This window comes from Penaeus japonicus, unplaced genomic scaffold (assembly GCF_977035675.1).
Source record: "Penaeus japonicus unplaced genomic scaffold, GWHDUDI00000001_assembly GWHDUDI00000011, whole genome shotgun sequence".
In the NCBI taxonomy this organism is placed as follows: domain Eukaryota; kingdom Metazoa; phylum Arthropoda; class Malacostraca; order Decapoda; family Penaeidae; genus Penaeus; species Penaeus japonicus.
The window spans coordinates 37919929-37927428 of NW_028234413.1; the positions used below are offsets into that span (position 1 = coordinate 37919929).

The 7500-nt window shown below is 38.7% G+C and overlaps 1 pseudogene; it reads right to left on the reverse strand.

Annotated features, from left to right (window-relative positions):
- LOC147471024 (uncharacterized) overlaps nt 1-4813 on the reverse strand; it is a 19013-nt pseudogene extending 14200 nt beyond the window's left edge.
- Between the last annotated feature and the right edge of the window lie 2687 nt (nt 4814-7500).

A 7500-nucleotide genomic window follows, 5' to 3' on the forward strand; every position in this document is an offset into this window, starting at 1 on the left:
TGTGAAATTAAAGTTGAATTAGATGTCAGCATTATAAAAAAAAAGTGTATGCACATATTTATACACCACATGTCACATGTATATACATCCGTACTTGAATACATGCATACACACACACACACACACACACACACACACACACACACACACACACATATATATATATATATATATATATATATATATATATATATGTGTGTGTGTGTGTGTGTGTGTGTGTGTACATACATACACAGAGAGGTAGATAGATAGTGTGTGTGTGAGTTCAGGCAAATATCTGAAAGCAACATCATGTATAACAAATATCAAAGCAAGTACGGATTCCCATTCCCCAAATGAAAACACGAATGCCTTTTCATTTCTAAACCCTCTCTGCATTTTTCCTCTGATATTCCCGTCTTCAGGAGTTCGCCTTCAAATAGGAATAGATTCATATTGCATATTTTTAAAATAAAGACGAGAGAGAGAGAGAGAGAGAGAGAGAGAGAGAGAGAGAGAGAGAGAGAGAGAGAGAGAGAGAGAGAGAGAGAGAGAGACGGGCAGAGAGAGAGAGAGAGAGAGAGAGAGAGAGAGAGAGAGAGAGAGAGAGAGAGAGAGAGAGAGAGAGAGAGAGAGAGAGAGAGAGAGAGAGAGAGAGAGAGAAAAGGAGAGAATTAGAAAAAGAAAGAGACAGATAGGTAGATCGAGTAATATATATGTATATATATATATATGTATATATTTTATAGATAGATAGATAAATTGAAAGATAGATAGATAGAAAGATAGATAGATAGCCAGATAGATAGATAAAGAGAAATAGAAAGAGACATAGAAAAAAAAAAAAAAAAAAAAAAAAAAAAAAAAAAAAAATATATATGTATATATATATATATATATATTTATATATATACATATATATATGTGTGTGTGTGTGTGTGTGTGTGTATACATATAGATAGACAGATAGAGAGAAAGAGAGCGAGAGAGGAAAAAAAAATCGTGTTTCGCCATCACACTCTGCCTATTATCTTCTCCCCAAGGCCTTTGAAGGACTTGTATCTTCTTACCAACTCCAAACCCTCGAAGAACTAAGAGTATTATTTAACAACTGGCAACCTGCTGGAGGAGGCGCTTGAACTTCGTAGACAAAAGTTTCAATTGGATCATTATAACTGAAAATTGTCTCATTTAATGCTTACTTCATATCCGTTTGGCGTCGAGGGAGGACTTAACTTTTCGAAAGAAATAAAGAAATGAAGAGCATAAACAAACAGACAAACACACAAACACAACGAACTCGGAGGATCCTGATACTCGAAAAGAAAAAAGGAGGTTATTCATTTGTTAACGGTTATTCACTTGTTAACTTGTAGAAGGGCACGAGGGGGGGGGGAGATGGTTTCGTTCTGCAATTTCCTTTCTTCTTTAAGATGTATGCAATCCGTGCAAGATGAAGTCTATGAGGTGTTATTGTTTATTGTTAATTTTTTTTCCTGAAGGAACGAGTGATATCTGACTGTGATATGCGAATATCATCCTAAGACTTGATTATTACCATATCTTAAGTGGTTAAGTTTTTATGTTGACTAAATTTATGTGGATTAGGCTTAGTAAAATGTGTGCATGAACACACACGCACATATATCTGTGTGAATGTGTGTATATATATATATATATATATATATATATATATATATATATATATATATATATATATATATGTGTGTGTGTGTGTGTGTGTGTGTGTGTGTGTGTGTGTACATATATATGGTAAATATATGTGTATATATGTACACAAACACATAACACACACACACACACACACATACACACACACACACACATATATACATATATATATATATATATATATATATATATATATATATATATATATATATATACATACATATGAATGCACATATATACATATATATATATAGATATGCATATACACACATTCACATATGTATATGTGTGTATATGAAAATCAACACGAATGTCTCTAGCCATAACAAAGACAATCAACTATTTTTTTTGTTAATCTCGAACACTTTTTTTGGGAAAAAATGTAACTTTATGAAATACGTTCTTGTCAGCATGGCATTTAAATGGAAGATCAGAATTTGATATAAAAATATGTTATGTGGCAGCTATACTCCTTGTCATTAATGTTGTTATTATTATCCTTACTGTTATCATTGTTATCATCCTTATTGCTGTGATCATTATTATCATTATCATTACTATAATCTTTTTATGATTATCATCATTATTATTGTTTTCATCGTTATTATTGATATTATAATTATCACCATAATGATGATTACTATGATTACTATTATTATCAATATATTCTTTATCATTATCACTTTGTTATCATTATTATCTTTGTTATTGTTATCCTTATCATTATCATTATTATCAGTATAGTTATTATTATCATTATATATATTATATTTATTATTATTGATATTATTATCAATGTCATCATTATTGCAGTCATCTTTATTAAGACTATCTTGTCATTATTATCATCATCATTGTTATTGTGTTATCGTCGTTGTTATTATAATCATCATTATCATTGTTATCACAATATCCATTCACTACACGTTATCAAACTTGCAAGTACATAGACAATTACACAATTAAGGTCGATAAAGAATAGGAAAAAATAGTATAAATTTTACTTGAATTAATTAAACATCTTATGAATGGAATGATAATTACGCCATGGTGTAATAATGAATCAGCTAATCAATACATGAATAACACATCAATACATTCATAAAATTGATAGTGAAAACATTTGACGTGTGTTTTTTTTATTTATCTATTTTTTTAAATCTTATAAAATATATAATTAAAAATGAGTTAATGATCTAACCTCACATTCATGTCATTCTAAATATGAAAGAACCGATCGATTTCTTTCTTTTCTTTCTTAATTCTCTCTCCCCTATTTATATTTTATACTATTATCATTAATTTTATGAATGTTATATGACTGAAGATCCATTGGGATGTGGAGAAGATTTTAGATAAAAATAATTTTCTTGTAGAAATAAAAAGAAGAAACGAGAAATTTATATAGATATATCATCACATGATAAAGAGACGAGAGAGATGAATAGATAGATAGAAGGATAGATAGATAGAAAGAAAGAGAGAGAGAGTGAGAGAGAGAGATGGGTAGATAGATAGAGAGAAATAGATAGATAGACAGACATAGATAGATAGATAGATAGATAGATAGAGAGAGAGAGAGAGAGAGAGAGACAGAGAGAGAAAAAAAAATAAAAGAAGAGAGAGAGAGAAATGGGTAGATAGAGAGAAACAGAGAGAGAGAGAGAGAGAGTGAGAGAGAGAAAGAGAGAGAGAGAAAGAGATGGGTAGATAGATAGAGAGAGTGAGAGAGAGAGAGAGAGAGAGAGAGAGAGAGAGAGAGAGAGAGAGAGAGAGAGAGAGAGAGAGAGAGAGAGAGAGAGAGAGAAGAGAGAGAGAGAGAGATTAGAGATAGAGAGAAGAGAAAAGAGAGAGAGGAGAGAGAGAGAGAGAGAGAGAGAAGAAAATAATATAATCAAACATTAAACCCCCCCCCAAAAACAAGCTCCCCCTCCCCCCTTCCGGCGTCACGAAAAGAAAACGTGCTCCGCCGCTCTCAGAATCCTCTTTTCCATAAGCCGGCCGAATCGCTCCTCTCTCACCCCTCGTCAGTCGCAGGTGCAAAAATCCGAAGCGACGACAAGCCTGTTCTTGCCCAACTTTCCTCTTCTTCCTTTTCCCCCCCATCCCTCCACCCCAGTCCCCCTCCTCCCCTCCGCCACCACCCCCCACCCCCCCCCCCACCCCCCCACCCCCCACCCCCCCCACCCCCTCCCCCGTCCCCCGCCACACCCCCCCCCCCCCCCCACCCCACCCCCCCCCCCCCCCCCCCCCCCCCCCCCCCCCCCCCCCCCCCCTCCCCCCCCCCCCCCCCCCCCGCCCAGCTCCCCCCCCCCCCTCCCCCCCCCCCCCCCCCCCTCCCCCCAAAAAATCAAAAAACCAAACAAACAATGGAAAACAAAACAAAAAAAAAATGAAAAACAAAAAAACAACAAACAAACAAAAAATCCCCCTCCCCTCCCCCCCCTCCCCCCCCCCCACCCCCCACCACCACCCCCCCCCTCCCCCCCCCCCCCCCACCCCCCCCCCCCCCCCCCCCCCTCCCACCCCCACTCCCCCCCCCCACCCCACCCCCCATCCCCCCCCCCCCCCCCCCACCCCCCCCCACCCCCCCCCCCCCCCCACCCCCCCCCCACCACCCCCCACCACCCCCCCACCCCCCCCCCCCCCCCCCCCCCCCCCCCGGCCCCCTGCCCCCCCTCCTCCCCCACCATCTACCCCCCCCCCCCTCCCCCCCACCACCCCCCCCCCCCCCTCCCCATCACCCCCCCACACCACCCCCCCACCCCCCATCCCCCCCCCCACCCATAAACCCCCCCGACCCTCCCCCCCCACCACCCCCCCCCCCCCCCCCCCCCCCCCCCCCCCCCCCCCCTCCCCCCCACCCCCCCCCCCCACCCCCCCCACCCCCCAGAATCTCAATAACAACCCCCCAACCCCCCCCCCACCCCCCTCAACTCCCCACCCCCCACCCCCCCCACCCACCCCCCCCCACCCCCCCACCACCCCCCCCCCCCCCCCCTCCCCACCACCCCCCCCCCCCCCCCCACCCCCCCCCCCCCCCCCCCCCCCCCCCTCCCCCCCCCCCCCCCCCTCCACCTCACCCCCCCCCCCCCACCCCCCCCCCACCCCCCCCCTCCAATCTCCCCCACCCCCTGCCCATGCTGCCCCCCCCCCCCCCCCCCTCACCACCCCCCCCCCCCCTCCCCCTCCCCTCCGTCGTGATTTAAAACCCTCTGTCAGCCGTCCAACCCCCTGGGAATCCGGGACAAAAAGAGCCGCCTCCCGCCGCCTCCCGCCGCTTCCTCATTATCCGGGATCGTCACTCCGTGTTTCCTCCTCCGTGTCGCCATTAACAAAAGGAAACGGCCGGATTCATCAGCGGCGTTGGGAGGTAATTTTTATTTCAACGCGAGGCGGCGGAGGCTGGCGTTAAAGTTGCGTTTTTTCCCTGCAACATGCGCGACCTAGAGCTGGATTGCCTATTTAAGTGCCTGGGTGGTTAAATGTCTCTGATGGTTTTGGGATGCGGATGTTGTTTGTTGTGAATGCCTGTTTGTATTTCTTTTTTTTTTTTTTTTTTTTTTTTTTTTTTTTTTTTTATTGCCCTGTCGGTCTATCAGTCTGTTTGTATATATTTTTATGTATATATGTATGTATATATATATAATATATATATATATATATATATAAAATATATATATCTTGTTAACTTGTAGAAGGGCACGAGGGGGGGGGGAGCTGGTCTTCGTTCGGCATATTTTGCCTTTCTCTTTAGCAAGGTATGCAATGCCGTGAAAGATGAAAAGTCTATGAGGTGTTATTGTTTGTATTGTTAATATTTTTTCCTGTAGGAACGAGTGAGCGATCATTCTAGCACTGGGGTATATGCGAATATCATCCTATGACCTTTTTATATTACCATATCTTAAGGGGTTAAGTATTTCGGATATGGTTGAACCCGTAAATTTATGTGGATAGCTTAGTAAAAATGGTTGTGCAATGGAACACACAAACGCAACATTACTTTTAAATCTTGTAATTGATGTATATATATTAATAAGATATATAATTAAATATAGACAGATATATATATATATATTTATATATATACAGTATAATGTGTTGTGTGTACATATGAATGGTATAATATAGTGTGTATTATATTAAACAAACCCTCACAACACACACAGCACAACATATCAACACACACACACACACACACAACACTCACACACACACACCACACACACACCCATAATATATATATTTAATATAGCACATAATATTATATAATATATATAATATATATATATACATATACGTGCACATTATATACATTTATATATAATGTATTATAGAATATGCATAATACACACATTCACAATATGTAAATGTGTTCTTCTACGCATCAACTTCAACACGAATGTCTCTAGCCATAACAAAGACAATCAACTATTTTTTTTGTTAATCTCGAACACTTCACATTTCAGTTAATAGTTTTTTGGAAAAAATGTAACTTTATGGAAAAGGTCCTTGTCACACGCATTTAAATGTAAGACATCAGAATTTTGATATTACAAAAGTATGTTATCGCGGCAGCTATTACCTTCTTAATAAATGCACATTCTAATGTTGTTATATATTTATCCTACGGTTATCATATCTGTTATCATCCTTATTGCTTGTGATCATTAGTATCATATGCATCATTAACTATAAGACATTTTTATGATTATCATCATTATTATTGTTTTCATCGTTATTATTGATATTATAATTATCACCATAATGATGATTACTATGATTACTATTATTATCAATATATTCTTTATCATTATCACTTTGTTATCATCATTATCATTGTTATTGTTATCCTTATCATTATCATTGTTATTGTTATCCTTATCATTATCATTGTTATCAGTATAGTTATTATTATCATTATATATATTATATTTATTATTATTATTATCATTATTATCAATGTCATCATTATTACCATCATCTTTATTAACACTATCTTGTCATTATCATCATCATTGTTATTTATCGTTTATTCCAGCGCGCGTTGTTAATTATGAATCATCCATTATCATTTATCATTGTTATCCACCAATATCTCCAGGCCATTCATTACACGTTATCAAAACTTGCAACGTACAGTTAGGCGCACAATTTACAACCAGAATCAAGGAGTCGATAAAGAATAGGAAAAACCAACATCGAACTTATATATTTTTACTTGCCATTAATTTAACTAATACAGTCTTATTGATCAGATAGGAATGATAATTACGCCATAGTGAAATACATAAATAACACATCAATACATTCATAAAATTGATAGTGAAAACATTTGACGTGTGTTTTTTTATTTATCTATTTTTTTATCTTATAAAACTCATCATTACTAAATATGAAAGAACGATTTCTAATCTTTTATTTATACTATTATCATTAATTTTATGAATGATTTATGGCTGAAGATCCATTGGGATGTGGAGAAGATTTTAGATGTAAATAATTTTCTTGTAGAAATAAAAAGAGAAACGTCTAGACAATTATCTATATTCAGAGATATATCAGTCCACATGATAACTCAGTCAAGCAGTGAGATGCAGAGATAAAAACTAGATAGATACGATAGATAAGGGAAGAGAGAGAGAGATGGTATTTAACTTTATATATATACCAACTAAATTCTATAATATATAATATAATAATATTAAATATATAATTATAGTTCTTCATACTATAAATAGCAGTATAGTACTGACATTAGAAGGAGAGAGAAGAGGAGAGAGAGACTGAGAGAGGTAGAGAGAAGAGAGAAGGAGAAGAGAAATA